Source organism: Sinocyclocheilus rhinocerous, unplaced genomic scaffold (genome assembly GCF_001515625.1).
Source record: "Sinocyclocheilus rhinocerous isolate Xijiao unplaced genomic scaffold, SAMN03320098_v1.1 scaffold594, whole genome shotgun sequence".
Lineage (NCBI taxonomy): Eukaryota > Metazoa > Chordata > Actinopteri > Cypriniformes > Cyprinidae > Sinocyclocheilus > Sinocyclocheilus rhinocerous.
Window position 1 is genome coordinate 324,122 of NW_015645059.1, and position 17,764 is coordinate 341,885.

Below are 17,764 nucleotides of genomic sequence, written 5' to 3' on the forward strand. Positions count from 1 at the left end.
GGGGGGGGGGGGGGGGGGGGTGAACATTTTTGAACAAAATGGAGATGTGTTCATTTTTCTTATTTTGCCTAAATATCATATTTTTTCATTTAATACTGCCCTTCAGAGGCTACAGAAGATAGTTAAATGTTTCCCAGAAGACAAAAGTTAAATTTACCCTGATCTTCAAATTCAAAAATGTTTCACCCCCCGGCTCTTTATGCATGGTTTTTCCTTCTGGAGCATCAGTGAGCATTTGATTTTTTATTTTTTATTTTTTACATAACATTTACAACAAAATTAGAGAAAGAAAATAATCAATAGTGATATCAATATATATAAAATAATAAAATAATTTAAAAAGATTGTACAAAATTAATAATTTACATGTATTAATTCCTAAAGAAATTATAAAACAAGAAGCCAAAGGAAAATAACGCATACAGGACACACAGAACTAAGTATATTATTTAACACTGTTACACTCCACATCACACAACTTCCTCCAATACTGGCTAGAAGCATCAAAACCAAAAGATCACAGATGCTTCCTGGGCACGAGGCCATTGTTCACAGCCTTGGAAGGTGTCTGGCTTCCCAAACCTCTTGTTTTCATTTTCCTCCCCTCTTCTCTCTCAGTTTCATCCATCACACCACCCAAAACACAAAGAATCGCGCCTCAGGTGGCTCGACTCATCCAATTGACACCTTTCATTTCAACGGAGGGAGAGAAAGACACATCCACGTGGAACAACTGTCATTATGCACTCATGAGATGAGAGACGGGGCTCTGCAAATGTTAATAATAGCAATCTCTTTCTTGCTGCCCTTTGCTTAATACCATCCCCGGTGACATTTCCAGAGCTCAGCTGGGCTGGAGGAAACAGGTTAGGTTGTGGGAGGTTTTTAAAAATCTTTGCAAACCCAGCCTGGAGGGGGCTGGAACGAGTGCGAGAGGGATCCACAGAGCTCTATCCCTCGAAAATCAATCAGAGAACTGTTTATAATAAGCATTAGTGTAGATTTAACAACCTCTCTGATTATGCATTTATAGCTCCGGATGTCCTCCACGTCCTTGACCTTGTCACTTTATCTACGTCAGCTAAAGCAGCTGTTCGATAACCTGCCTCAAGGCGGCATGCGAACACAACACCACTGTGAACCTGTGAGCGCTTCGATATTATTTATAGATATTTAGTCAGCTAGCATAATGGGAATCGGCGTTCCATCTAATTACTCTCTTTCATTATAATCTACACATGGTACCTTTTCGTCGAACCTTCTAAATATTGAAAAAAGACAGAGAGGGTAATTAATAGTATGTGCACATGAAATTAGAGCTCGTAATTCGACATTGGTTTTGACGCCGACAAGCTCAGCGGGGTAAACTCGCAAACATCCATAATTACATATCATTACAGACATTTTCAAACAGGCATTGTAAATTCGCTCTCCGATGCAGTTTGGGGAGGGGGCGCCTCTATTTCCTCAGACACACTTCTAAACTCATCTCGGCGGTGCAGGCAGTCAGCTCTTGGCCTTTTCTCATCTCTAAAGGTCAGCGTGGCATCCGTCGCCATCTCCGTGGGCTGTAATTCTTCAACGCCTTCTCCGCAGCGCCAAGTGGGCAAAACAACACATTATAGAGCTCGGTCCGGGACGTTCCTCACCACTCAGCGTCGTATCTGTCAGGACGGAGATTGCTCAGCGAAGGGGAACGGTGTGTTCTCGCAGCCTAGAGGCTTCTAGCGCTTGTGGGGGACGGTGGTCTGTCACGACCCAAAATTTCTCTTCTCATGCTCTTATTAGTAGTTCATTTGGGAACATTTTGGCTTGGTGTGACCTTGTTAATGTTTAACACTACTTTGGCTGCTCCTTATCTGTGTTTGAATGCAGCACGAGAGGTCTGGCTACATGTAAATAGGTTAATTCCTATTGCCCTTAATTAAATTTAATTTCATGAGCACATTGTCTATTCAAAGCCCCCAAACGCTAGCTTAAAAAAGTTTGGTTTGGAAATGAAAATAAATCTGCTTTTAATTGCTGAAATATGGCAACATTCATACAAGGTCTCCTCACATCAGTCTATTCACCATGCTGTTCAGACCACACAATACGTTCTGAATGCCGTCAGCGCTCGCCAAGGCCAAAGTTTGTCTCAATAATCTGCAAAGGAGACATCTGAATGGATACACACAATAGTAAGTGCAACAAGCACTTATTGAATGGAAATATCTCTTCAGCCTGGCCGTTACTGCTCAATAGAGCATTCATTGCTAGTCACTGCAGTTTCATTTTTTCAGTCGGCTACAAGGTGTTGTGTTGAATAAATAGTGGGTCGCACATCTTTGTCGGAGAGGAGGGATAAAAAAAACACTTCTCCAGTTTGTTTCATTCTAAACTATTTTCTCTACAAGTTCAAACACAATCGTGTGGGAGTGGGAGATCAGTTAGCATGCTAAATGAATTCCTCATGTTGGGACGGATGAAGTGGGACACAGCTGTCGTGAGTGGAAGCAGGTCTCCTACCTTCTTATAAAGGCTCCGGAGATCTCTGTACTGCCACATGCTACTGAGAACCTGAGATGCTGCCTTTACCACTTTAGGTGAGTGTCTGTAAGAGAGAGAGAGAAGAAAACAAACAAGTAGAGTCAACAGTAATAAATGGACATACGTCTCAACATTCAATTATTATTATCAGTTAAAATCTGACAACATTTTAAAAGCATATTACTGGAAGATTTTTTTTAAAATAAGTAAATGATTTTATTAAATAATTATAAATTGTTGCATATTAAATATGTATATTATTATTTATTTTCTTAATATGTTATTTATTTATTTAAAGGAATATTATTAAACAACATACAAATAATGACAGTAATAAAAAAATTAAAATTTATTACAAAAGACATTTTTAACTAAAATTATACTACCATTCAAAATGTTGAGGTCAGTAAGATTTTTTTCAAGAAGTTTATTTTACTTTTATTTACTTATATTCATCAACAAAATCCTGTAAAAAAAACTGCATAACAGTTTTTACAAAAATATTAAGCAGCACAATTGTTTTCAACAGTGATAAAATGAAATGTTTCTTGAGCAGCAAATCAGCATATTAGAATGATTTCTGAAGGATCATGTGACACGGAAGACTGGAGTAATGATGCTGAAAATTCAGCTTTGCCATCAGCAATAAATTACATTTTAAAATATATTCAAATAGAAAAAGTGATTTTAAATCGTTTTGTTTTAAACTGCTTCACTGTATTTTTGATCAAAGTAAGCCTTGGTGGGCATATGAGAAGAAAAAGTCTTACCAACCCAAAACTTCTGAATAGTAGTGTACTTTTGATGTTTTGATGGATGACATCACAGAAAAATTATTTTTGGATACATTGCGTGTTGAACCGAACACACACACACCAAGTTAAACCCAATTCTCCAGTATATCTATATGCAGCACATCAGTATAACAGTGACAATTCTAAAATAACACATTTTAATTGTAATAAGTTTACAAAATATTCGAACTCTAAAATCAAAATGCCAATACCAAACATAACAGAGGAAAATTAAATTCCAATCCTGGTACATTGTTGCTCAGATGATTGTTCCTACGGAAGCATTTGATGTTTTCTCTGCTTTCTGTGCAAACATCTCACACGGACAGCAGCTTTTGTTATGATTAACAATACACCACAAACAAAAGAAACAATCCCATGGTTCTCAAAAATGACACAAATTGTTTGACTTCAGCTGATTTGATAGAACAGCTGTGCCTTTTGTCTTCCGCCAAGCCGAGTCAATCCATTTCTGCTCAAAGGACACAATGGAACAATTTACAATTGCCACTTGAAATGAAGTTAGAGGAAAATCTTTGAACATGTCTTTAACAGAGGAAATGAATGCCACTCATCCTTCATCATTTCCTCTCATAAATGACAAAATGGATTCTTAGAGGTGGAGCTGTGTGTTTGATTTATCCTTCCCCTCATCTTTCAACATGGATTTCAACACGCTCAGATCTTCAGTTGACTCAGGCTCGTCTCAAATTAAACCCCTCACTTTGGCGATGTAAATTCTGTCAGATTTGCTGTGAAGTTTGCATCAGTGTATAACTATAAAGTAAGTGAAAAGTTGTGTGCCAAATGAGTAGTATGTCAGGACAAAAGTTTAAAATCACAGTAGATTTTTAATGCATATATAAAAGCAGTTTCTATATTTGTTTCTTTTTAAATAGCTTATTATAAAAAAAAAAGAAAACAACTTATTCAGCCAAGAGCAGCGAGTTCATTATTTTGCCATGCATGATGTGTTGAGCACGTATCAAAATCTGCACCAAATCAATCCACTTCAAATCATAAAAGTCATCAAATCTGACGCATATCAGAACAATCACACTGGTTGCTGCTACGTGGCGGTACTAAGTCAACCGGTTGCATTTGTGCTATATCAAGACAAACAAGCACCCGAGTGGCTTGTCCCTTTGATAACCTCTCAACAGGAAACTGGAAGCAGCTGTCATCGCCATATTGGCTCCAACGGGGTGGGCACAGTGTATGAATAGCTGATGGGGATATAAAGCAGTCGCATGAAGTGTCAGTTTGATGAGGGTCGGACTAATGTCTTTGACAGTGTCATCACTCACTCACTGTCAGACTGCCTACTTGGTGTTTCTAGCAAGCAGCATATAGAAAGGCTTGATCAATGAATGATTATTATAAAATATAATTGGACGATGCACATTTGAAACACCTGTTGCATGTAATAACATGCCATGTATTGCAACTGAATACATCAATAATAATACGCTAAATCTATACATAGGGGGCACAGTAAAAAATGAAAAACAAATAAATAATATATAAAATAATATTACATTTTTTGGTCATACTTTATTTTAAGGTCCAATTCTCTCTATTAACAAAGCCTTAACTATAATTTTTGCTTAAAAAAACTCCTAATTTGCTGCTTATTAATAGTAAGGTAGTTGTTAAGTTTAGGTATTGGGTAAGATTAGGGACGTAGAATATGGTCATGCAGAATATCTGCTTTATAAATACTAATAAACAGCCAATATGTTAATAATAGGCATGCTAATAAGCAACTAGTTAATAGTGAGAATCGGTCCCTATACTAAAGTATTACCCATTTTTTATGCATTTTTTAATTATGCTATAATCCTGCTAAGAGGTTATCAAACAACAAAATAAAACAAAACAAAATGATTACATTTTATTTGATATCAGAATGAGAAATTAGCTGTATTTGGCTAATACACAAACACAAACTCAAGGAATTTGTTGTGGTTTCCAGAACATCTATGCAGACAATAAAAGTCCCTTGTGTGTTTGTGCACACTTATTATTCTCAAAATAAAATAAAATAAAAGAATAAAGTAAAGTAATAAAACAAAAATAATAAAACAAAACAATAAAAAATAAAATACAAATAACATTTTGTTCACTTTCAGGTTTAAATCACAGCGTTTTCAATCTCATCTGGACCACTCTGTAGATATTCTCGTGATTCAAAAAACCAATAAGCCACTGTTACATACAGACTTGTGATATTTAGCTTTATTCTCAAGGATGCATCAAATCAAACAGCTCTTTTTGTCAGCTATGGCAAAAGTGGACGTGTTCTTCCTCAAAGTTTTCTTCATTACAGTTCAGCAGGCACTGAATAAGCGGATGTATATATGATGTAGCCGAACATGTGGCCTTGAAGCTCATAAAATGCTTATTGAGGTCTGACTCATACTGTGCACCTCTTTTAAAAGGTGCTGGAATAAAAGTAGAACCGTGTAGCTGGAAAATAAAATGTCTCCAAGAGCAATGCACAGATTCTGGTGAACAAAATAACAGGCCGGCCTCAGGGTCCATGAAAACATGAGCAAAAACAAAACCACGGCCTAGTGGTTAGCGCACACTGCAGGCCATTTTAGTAGTTAGTGAAGCTTATTATAAAAAGGACAACTTACTTGTCTCCTTTACTCCTAGCAATACCGATGAGCTTCTCAATGCCACCGGCGTCTCGTAAGGCCTTGGCGTTCTCCATGTTCTTGGTGATGACCTCGTGTAGGGCGCAACATACAGCCGTAACGGTGTCATCGCACATGGTTTTACCCGCTGTGCTGTTTGCTGTACCCCCGCTGCTTCCACTAGCATTGCTCCCACCCGGGAGCCGGTGCACGAGGTCCCGCATGGCATACTTACCTACACAAAGACAAAAGATTGACAGAGAGAGCATATGAGAATATGGTGATTAGCGCTAAAATAATTATGATAGTCAGGATGACATTTTTCACAGTCAGTATGACTATTGTGCTACAATTTATTCTTAATCTAGAGTATAATAATGCAGGAGCTGCAACAATTCAAGAGTGTCAGATGTGTCGGTTTAAGCATCGCTGGATTTCTATGGAGGGGGTGTTATCCTGACTGCAGCGTGGATATATGACTCATGCTACTTGAACAAAGGGAAGAAAATATGAGCAAGTGAGAAAACGCTGACATTAGAAGAACAGCAGGGGATGTGTAATTTAAATTGACTTGGCAACACTCAACAGCACAGAAAAAGAACTTGACCAGTGGGAGAAACAAAATGATTCTTGAGTGTATGTGTTTGTGTCGGTGAAACTTGAGACAAATTTGTGCCGTAACACACTAAGTGATATTAAGCCCAATGATCGCTACAGGATGTTGAGTGCTCTTTCCTCACCCAGTGGTGTATGGGACACCCCTTACGGCGTTATGAGCCAATAATTATATTAAGGTTAAATTTGCTTAGAGAGGTTTTAGTCCACATAGAAGCCACATCAAAGCAGCAAATATTATGTTTGTTTACACAGACTTTTCATGTCATACAAAGGAGGACTACCCTGGAATTACAACCACCGGAAACAACGCCACTGATCAACGTGCACAGTGGACAGGAATCAAGACTTACTGTACATGAGATTAAGTCAAGGTTAAATGTTAAGATTAAGTAAAAAAAAAATATAAAAAAAAATTCATATTGTTAGATATACTCACACGGTGAGATAAAAAGTTCCATTATGAGATATTAAGCCTCATTATGAGTTATAAATTCAAACTGAGATTTAAAGCCCCATTATGAGTTAGTATGCCACACTGTGGGAAATAGTCACATTATGAAATATAAAGTCATACTGTGAGCTATGAAGCCACATTTTGAAATATTATTACATGGCTCTGTGGAATACTTTATTCTGCGATTAACAACTGGCTGGATGTACATTGGGATGTACATGGTTATATATTACTTAAGTCACTCTGTGAGATATAGTCACATAACCAGACAAAAACATATTATTATGAGATATGAATCCACAAAAATATACATTTAAATTGTGATATATACATTTAAATACTGAGATATAGTCACACTGTGAGATAAAAAGCCATTTTATGAAATAAAGTCCCACTGTGAGATAGTAAGTGACATTATGAGATATTAAGCCACTTTGAGATATAAAGTCCAACTGTGAGACATGATGCCACATTATGAGATATTAAGCCACATCTTTGAGATATAAAGTCCCACTGTGAGACATGATGCCACATTATGAGATATTAAGCCACACTTTGAGATATAAAGTCCCACTGTGAGACATGATGCCACATTATGATATTAAGCCACACTTTGAGATATAAAGTCCCACTGGGAGACATGATGCCACATTATGAGATATTAAGCCACACTGGGAGGTATAAAGACACATTGTGATGTTTTGTTATATGCTAGAAATCGTAAAATATAAGAAATAAAAAGAAAGAGAAGACTAAATCTCCACCATACAATTAACACTCAATATAATAGCTCATTCATGATGTCATCACTTGTAGGCAGGGCCTATGTATGATTTTTTTCAATGTTGCTCTGACAAGTTCCTTCCACAGACCTGCAAAAGGCCAATGAAGGGACTGTAGAACTCCTCGCATTACCTTGATCTCAACAAAAGAAATAATGGTACTGCCATGTCAAAATAGGGCATTCTATATTTGTTGTTTGCACTTAAGGAGATCTAAGGTCTAGAATCACCTACCATGCACATGTTTAGTTCTGGCATTGGAAAAATGTGAATGGCTTCAGGGAAGCCCACTAGCAAAGATTATAGTCTACATTTTTCATTTTGTTGTTGTTTTGCAGCTCCAGAGTTTTACATTTTTTTAATGTCAATTTTTACATTTAAATGAGAACAAAACATGAAATGCTATTATGTGGACATCTGTATTAATGATAAAACTGGTGTATGAACACAAGCCTACAAGATATTTCTGTGAAGTAGCCATCCGATTTCAAGAAGAACAAGAAACTAGTTTGCAACAGAGTATTTTCCAGATTTCACGCTGCCACTTTAATCATCCAAGCGCTCCAATATTTTGACCTTTGAAATGCTGAAGAGTCCTTCTCCTTCTGGCACCCTATTATTCTATCACAGAAGCACACAGCTAATGAAATTAATCTAAGGCTGTTCAATTCTTTCCGCTAATTCCAAATGGTCTCCGAAGGAGAAACACAGACATTATTTTCTACATGAAGCATACTGCAGAAGGGCTCCGTTTTATCACTAATAAGCTTCCAGTTAATTGGTGTCTCCTTATCTTGTACCCGCAGGCAAAATCGTCTGTTTTGCGTGAGCTGACAATATGGAGGCAGTCCAATGAGATGTGAGATTTCTCTGAACAGTGAACTGTGGGAAAAACATGATATTTACTGAATAATAAAAACCTGGTAAAATGATTGATCAGTGATATCATCTCTTGTTGTTCATTTAATCTCCAATATTCCAACAATGAACCTATTCATTACACCCGAAGTGAAATAAATGGATATCCTGCTGCTTCAACATACTGTATAAATATCAATATAATTTTAGAATTTAAGAATATTTCAATATATTTATAGCTATAATATGTATCTCAATATATATATTGCTATTACTATTTCTACAATTATAAATTTATTTACTGTCACTTTTGATCAATTTAGTCTTTCCTTGCTAAATAAAAGTATTATTATTGTTTTTTAAAATCCTTACTTACCTCAAACTTTCAAGTGGTATTATATCACTGGTTCCACAAAAATTTTAAGCAGCAAAAACTGTTTTCTACATTGACAATAATAAGAAATGTTTCTTGAGCAGCAAATCAGGGTATTAGAATGATTCTGAAAAATCATGTGACACTGAAGACTGGAGTAATGGCTGCTGAAAATTCAGCTTTGCCATCACAGGAATAAATTCTATTTTAAAATATATTAAAAGAGAAAACATTATTTTAAATTGTAACAATATTTTACAATATTACTGTTTTACTTTAATTTTGACCAAATAAATACAGCCTTGGTAAGCAAAAGAGACTTTAATTTTTTTTAAAAAGCATAACTAAAAACACACATAATAATAAAACCAGAACTCTGATTAGCTTGAAAAGTTACAGCATAAGATTTGAAGCATCAAAAAAGAATTGAAGTATCAAATCTGGCTAAAAACAGGAGGACGCATATCATGATCAGGATCCCACAGAGGAAGAGTGGCACGGAGAGGAGAAACAGGTGAAGTGTGAGACATTTTCAGTCCAGTTTTAGGCTTTATGATCACAATGAAACACAAGATTGCGTGATTACGAGTAATCACGAGCTTAGGACTCTTCAAGTACAAGCTGCTGATTTTCAAGAACATGAATTGCTGCAATTCGGACAGGTTTAATTCTGAACATCCGTGCAGAGATCTCAAAGTCAGCCTGAACATGAAAAACAACAGTGGAGAAGTAAAAAGTGCTTTAAGTAACACATTCACACTCCTCGTGATAAATGAAGAGTCTCTTTATGGACTCAGCCGGATGGTTCTGCTACATGACGATGAGATCTTGTGACTGTATATGACTCAAGGCTAAACTTGACTCACTAGAGTGCCTCATCTACGAGCTCTTGGGAATACAAGGGCTTAGTGCTAATCAGAGGTAAGTGCAGATCCTCCAGCTTATAAAAGCCCATTCTCCCACAAAACAGGCAATCAGCTACACGGCCCTGGGCCATCACGAGCTCCAGAAATACACACGCTCCCACAGACATTTACAAAGAGAGAGAGTGTGTCCTTTCGTTCTTGCTGCTTTTTCTAGGTGACTAAATTCTAGGTGACCAAGTTAGTCGACATAAAGGACATTAAAGGCAAAGTTCAGTGTTGTAATTTTCCTCACATTCATGGCATTCCAAACCTGCATGCTCTTTCTGTATAACACAAAAGTAGAAATATTTAACAAATTTTTATGCAGTAGTTAAAAGTAGTTAACTTTTATGCAGATAGTTAAACGGATATCTCACCCCCAAATTAAAATTTTGTCATTAATCACTTACCCACATGTCGTTCCAAACCCCTAAAAGCTTCGTTCGTCTTCGGAACACAATTTAAGATATTTTGGATGAAAACCGGGAGGCTTGTGACTGTCCCTTTGACTGCCAAGTAAATTACACTGTCAAGGTCCAGAAAATCGTCAGAATAGTCCATCTGCCATCAGTGGTTCAACCGTAACGTTATGAAGCGACGAGAGTACTTTTTGTACGCGAAGAAAACAAAAATAACGACTTTATTCAACAATTTGTTTTACAATAATTGTTTTATATTTTAATATATTTTAAAATGTAATTTATTCCTGTGATCCAAGCTGAATTTTCAGCATCATTACTCCAGTCGTCAGTGTCACATGATCCTTTAGAAATCATTCTAATATGCTGATTTTCTGCTCAGAAAACATTTCTTATTATTATTAACGTCAAAAACAGTTACTGTATGCTGCTTTTTTGTGGAATATTTTTGCGGAAACTGTAATATTTTTTTCAGAATTCTTTAAGGAATAAAAAAAGCTCTTAAGAACAGCATTTATTTGAAATATATATATTTTTGTAACAATGCAAGGTTTTACTTTCCATCAATTTATCTATAATGCTGCTGAATAAAAGTAATAATTTCTTAAACAAACAAACTTACCCTAAACATTTGAATAGTAGTGTACATTGTAGGATCTCTGTCTTTGAACGGAGACACTTACACGATTGAGTCACACCTGAAACAACCACATTCCATTAAGACAAACTGAGGCACTCCTCTGCAACCAGCTGCGGTCAAGTAAATTCATTACAACATACACACTTTAAGCAGCGACATCTCTCTGTTTCTCTGGGAAGAACATGTATTGGAGGTTGACAAGGCATATAATGAGGGGAATGGCATTATATACTTCCATATTATAGTGGATCCGAATAAAATGAAGAGCATTCATATTCTCAGTCGGAGTTCAAAGAGAGTTGGTAAAACGTTCCATGAAGGCCTGAGGGTCACACAGTGGAGAAAGGCTTTGGGCAGCATCTCTGTGAGCCTTTATCCTGCAATAACATTTAAATGGATCCAAAGAGGGTTTTTTTTAACGAAGCTAACAGCAGGTTCAAACCCCATTGGCAGAAAATAGCCGACTTGGACATAAAAGAGAAGTACAAACAACAAAGCATTCGAAGACAGACCTTAAAAAAAATTATTCTTAAAGGTTAGGGAGCAAATTAAATTGGAAATCAGTCACCGTGGAGACCATTTGAAAGGAGAACGTCCAGCAGCGTGGCTTTCAAGCGCTATATCGCTCTCTATTACCGCCTTTGATGTCTGTCATATTGGATTAAAAGCAAAAGACCTATGGTTGCAATTTCAAACAGAGCCACCTTGTGGAGTGGCGGCCGGGACAGATAGAGAGATGGATTAAACGGCTGGATTTGGCCACAGAAAAGATAAAGTGGCGATTTTCTAGTGTCATTATTATAAAGCAGCTCTTTTGCTTCGAGACACCTCTGGCAATCTCCTAATGAAAGAAAGAGGAAACAGATAAAGGAAGGGAAGATGGAAAAATGACCAAACGGATGCATGAGGGAGCGTGTGAGAGATGGGAAGATTAAAGCGAGAGAGGAAGGCGATTGGTCACAGCTGCGCACACACACACACTTAGTTATTTCTCTAAAGGCCAGTCCGTCGAGCACATCCCCTCTTTTCTCATCCTTTGTGCAGGTGGGCGGCAAATACGAGTCTTTCAGACATCAAATCCTGGATGAAACTTTCAATGATGGATCAGAACTTTTCAAATCCCTCTCCATCAACTGAAATGTCGGACCTTTGAAACAAGCCCAGTAAAGCTGGTTCTCAAAGTTACAGCACAACTTCAAACATTTCCAACAAATCCACCAAGCTTTGTCTGCTGGTCCTCTGAAGAACGCGTCTCATCATGGTCCGCATGCCCACACCAATACCCTCCTATTTCAAGTTTTGCCACCTGAAAGTTTGGAGAGCCCTTCCGATTACAAATCACACTACTCTGTTGCTCATCCAATGCTATGCTTAACGTGCATCTGCATTCATTCACGCCTGCTGCGCCCGATTTAGTGCATGTTGAAGCCTCAAACAGCATCTTGGGGGATTTTATACATCACGTTTAAAATTCAGCCCCTGGAACTCACAAAAACTCAAAAAATTTGGATATTTTGTCCACATCAGGAACTTCAAGGCAGGTTAATTGATTGCACACTGATGCTTGTGTGCAGATAAAACAAGAGTGAATGTGTAAAGAAAAAGAGTGAAGCAAAGAGAACAAAGTATGTAGGCTATTAATAATGATCATGAGTTCAGTATGTAAAGGATTTAAATTTAATGTATGAAAAAAAGTGTTTTAAAAGATTGGAAAGTCAATGTGTTTTAAGGCAAAAACATTTTGTGATAGTGTTATTCATATTTATATTTCATATTTTAAATATGAAATTTATATTTCATATTTTTCATATTTCATATTTATTCGTATAAATAAAATAAGTAACTTTATAGATATAAAATACAGATTAAATAGTGAAATATTCACATACTACATATAAATTAGTCTAACTAAAATCTTCCCAATAAAATGTAAAGCACAGGCTTCATAAAATCTAACGGTTTATTTTAAATCCCTGCAGATGTCAACTGGAAAATTGGTCTTTTTTTAGTCCTGTTGAGTGGGTTTTAAAGTTGGTTTTGGGCTGTCAATTATTCTGGGACCTGGCAAACCTGCTGCCAATAAACAAAATATTTCCTAGAGTCCATTAAATTGTATACTATATATAAAAAATTAAACATTGATGTATATTTAATAATCACACAAAAAAAGAAATTACATAAATATATAAAATAGATATTTAATTTAAAAATATATCTTAATAATAACAGAAAAAAGTAAAAAACTCTCTCTCAAGAAGATCAAGTTAGTGCTTCTCTCTCCCACCTTTCCTTAGCATTAATGTCATCAACCTCAATCCTGGATATAGGAAGAGCGACAAAAAGGCAGGAAAAATAAGTATAAATGAGAAAAGGTCAAAGCAGAAACAGAGATTACATTTGTACTGTACCTCAGGGTCTATAAATGTCAATGATGTTCAAAAGTACACATAAAACCAAAATTAATTCAAATGCATCAAAATGAATTCTCTTTTAACCTCATGTAAAAATAAATAAATAAATAAAAGGGTCACCATAGAGTGCCTTTCAACCCTCACAATACTCAAATATTTTGGTTTTAATTTCCCATTCGCTTTATGTCACAAAGAAAATTTGTCAATTGAAAAGTCCCCAACTTATTCACCTCAGCTGTTGAAATTCCCGCCACTGAAGAGACAAAAAAATCTGTTGTCCTGATGTCACTAAAGGGGATGGCCTTTTCTTAAAGAAACCATTCAAGGGACATGGACAAACTCTTCTTTTTTATTAAATAAAAATATTGTTTTTATTACCAAATGATCAATACACTCAAATTGAGTAATCTCTTATTTAACAAAATATTAATAGGATAATTTTTTTTAATTTTATGATTTGACAATATTCTACTATCATTTAAATTTAATGAGCAGTGCATGGGACATAATAACACGCATCCTCTTACACAAAACTAAAAAAAATCTAGAAAATGTATCTAAAGAGCCAAGTAATGCTTTTGTTATGAATATAAAAACTAAGCTGAGCTAAATCACTGATCTGCAGTCATACTTAAAGTCAAACTAAAGGTTTAGATGGGTCAATATCACCATAGAGTGCCTTTCAACCCTCACAATACTCAAATATTTTGGTTTTAATTTCCCATTCGCTTTATGTCATGTCAAAAATAGTAGACACTCAAGTACTATAGAATCATATTAGCTGAGCTCCCACACATTTTTTTTTAGATAATTATGGGCCATTATTCGAAGCATAGACCATAAGATATGTCCACCCTGTCATGGATATATATTATTACTGTTATATACTTTTTCATTGAAAAATTAAGATGCAAATTATATTTTCTGAAAGGTATGATGTCCCTTTCCTAAACAGGGTTATTAAAAAAATTTCAAATTATAAATACATAAATTGAGTAATCTCTTATTTAACAAAATATTAATAGGATAATTTTTTTTAATTTTATGATTTGACAATATTCTACTATCATTTAAATTTAATGAGCAGTGCATGGGACATAATAACACGCATCCTCTTACACAAAACTAAAAAAAATCTAGAAAATGTATCTAAAGAGCCAAGTAATGCTTTTGTTATGAATATAAAAACTTAGCCTAATATAACACACCCTTTCATAGTCATTTTTATGTTAAGTTATCATGGCAAATTAGTTATTTATGTACAGGACACCAAAATGAATTCAAATGCATCAAAATTAATTCTCTTTTAACCTCATGTTAAAAAAAAATCTAAATAAGGCATCCAACACCAAAGAAGCTTATCTGAATTTTATGATCTTACAATGTGCTGTTTATCAGCATACAGTATCAAAGCTCCAGGATATAGGCTGATGCTTTGAACTTAGGCTGTTAAATTCATTTACACAAACAATCAATCTTTATTTTAATACATGATCAAACAGTAGGATTGAATTGGCCATTTACATGCATTTCATGTGCCCAGTTTCCATCCCTGAGCTAAATGTAAAATGAGCTCAAGTATAGATTCAGTGATCGAACATGTAAATAATTACGGATGAAAGGAAGAGACTGTGGGAGAAGTTTCAAAAAGAGGGACCTTGCGTGATTTTATTGCTCATGGCTCTCAAAAGCTTTTGATGGATGGCCATGTTGAACTGTCTAAAAATACAAAGTGTGAGAATAGCCGCCAGTCACAGACTGTGTTTACTGCACACACTTGTCAATACAAATCAATTTAGAGTTTAAATGTACTCTATATAGACTGCAATCTGATAAAAATATCAATTTATGTGAGCATCACATGTACTGTATGCAAGTTATTTCTGCATAATACACTGAGAAACATGCTAAATCTACAAAGACAGGAAGCACATTTCCATGGCAATGTATAATGAAGACAATGTGATCTGCATAATCTAAAATGATTTTGGATGATGTGCAAATCTAGGCGGACTCCAGATGGCAAATGCAAACCAGTTGTTTGGGGAGCCTAAAACCAGCGGTAGAACGAGACTGGGGAGCCGTTGCCATGGAGACGGCGAGACTCACCAGGGAAGCCATGTTTATTAGCGGGTGAGATCAATAGTCTGCCGGTGATGTCACTGGGAGAATTTCAAATGGTGTGAATCAGTGTGAGATGGGATGAAGGAAGGAAGAAAACAAGCTCTAATTAAGCACCTGATGCGGCGGGTCAACATGCGACAACGGGGACCACGGCGGACCACTTCCTGTCATTCAGACAGAGCCTGGTGATGCTGTGTCATGTACTCGTTAATATGTCTAATTCAGAAGCAGTGTAATGCCAAACACCTGCATCTCTGTATGAAGGCAAGGTCAACTCCCAATTGCAGAACCTCAAAGCTTCTGACACATGTTTGGTGGAAACAATATCAATTATGGACAGGAGTGGATGTAGTCATGAAGGAGAGGTATAATTATACTATCCTAAATAAGTACGGAGTCACTTTGACTTACTTCACCTCTGCGCTGAGCGTAAACAATGAGGGAACTACCAGCACTGTGTGCTTACAGAAACAGAAAAGGCTAATTCTTAGTCAGCAGTGATCATGAAAGTCACAAAACACATTGTCCTCACATTGAGCACTCCTAGTGCGGTGCAGAGGACCAAGCGATGAAAATCTCATCTCTTCCATGTTAATCTTGTCCTAAACAGTGGAAACGTGATGAAGTACCACTCAACAAGATATTGGGCGAATTCCACTGAAAGTGAACATAGCTATGCCCTACTCATTCTGAAGGACAGAGCACTTGAAGTGAGCACTCTGAAGGGAGCAGGGCTTAACTGCGTTGTGTGTACACATTTGGAAAATCTTACACAAAGATATGAAGAGTTTGGTTCCAAAACGCTATAAATTCATTTAGATTAATTTGAGTAAAAATGTGTTTTCTTTACCAAGAAAGTGGCAAGATGAAAACCACTATTTTCTGTTTCAAACTTTCACATAGCATCTTTAGGTTATAATAACATTAAAAATTCAAATCCAGATTTTGATTTAAAAGGGAGAAAACATGACAGAATAACAGAATAAAATTAAAAATTGACTTTTCAATACCGACCAGATACAATACTGATTTTGGCGGAAACTCTTTTTTTTTTTTAAATGGCTGTTTATCGCGTTTTGGAACCAAACTCTTCATATATTTTATCTGATTGTTACCTTGGTAACATACATTAACAACTAATTCTATTCTTACACTTGTTGTAGCAAATAAAACTTGCATACAAACTTGTATCATTATTTTGAATTTATTTCAACTTGTGTTCTGCTTTTGTGGCACTTTTGGTAAATAAACAAGACTAGGTTCAATTCTAAGAATTTTATATTTTACTTTGGGTTTGTGAGTAACAAATAAATGTCCTCAGTTTAAATAATTAATTGTGAGGATGTTTCACCAGGAATCACATGAGCAGAAATTACAAAATTGCTTAGTCTTGAATAGTCTTTCCTACCTTATCGGACGTGAGTGCTGTTGCGTCATGTCGCAAATCCATTTCTCTTTCAGGTCAGAAGCAGCGCGAATGCTTGGAGTATGTCAGAAATAGAATGGTACATTGGTTTACGGATTCGTTTTTAAACAAGAAAGATGCAGGCTGTTTAGAGAGACTGAAAGTAAAAGATAATGCAGTGCTGAGTCTGACTATATTGGATCCAATGGTAATGTCGCAACACATAAGTGTGAGTAAACGTGTTTTTACCATTATCGCATTATCTGTTCCAGACTGTTTGATATACTGAGTATTTATACATTTTTAACCTAAATGACCCATGTTGTTTTCAGAGTATGTCAAAGTAGCATCCATCTGTTATTTTAATAAGCAAAACTATAAGCCAATCATAGCAGAGGACGTTTACTTGAAGTCTTGAATGTGCCCCGCCTATAAAAACAGACTGTTCTGCAGAGAGGCTCAAAAACAGGATAGAAAATAGGCTATTACTTCTAAATTGTTTTTTAATGTAAAATCACACTAACATTATAAGTGAACCTCAGAGAACATTATAAAATAATAATAATAAAAAATGCAGTGAGAATTATATGAATGCTCAGTAATAATGTTAAAGGGGTCATATGATGTTGCTAAAAATAACATTAATTTGTGTATACCGTGTAGACATAAAACCATGTCTGCATCTGCGATCGGAGAAACGACAAACAACAAGCGCTACTCTACACTGCTCAAAACTCGCGTTTCAATCATCAGTGGCAAATTCTTTAAATGTTGAGAACGTACTTACAGTCTGTGAGTCAGAACAGCTGG

At 36.0% G+C, this 17,764-nt stretch overlaps 1 pseudogene; it reads right to left on the reverse strand.

The window, feature by feature from the left end:
* The window catches only part of LOC107705231 (catenin delta-2-like), a 371,673-nt pseudogene that overhangs the window by 19,584 nt on the left and 334,325 nt on the right, over positions 1-17,764 (reverse strand).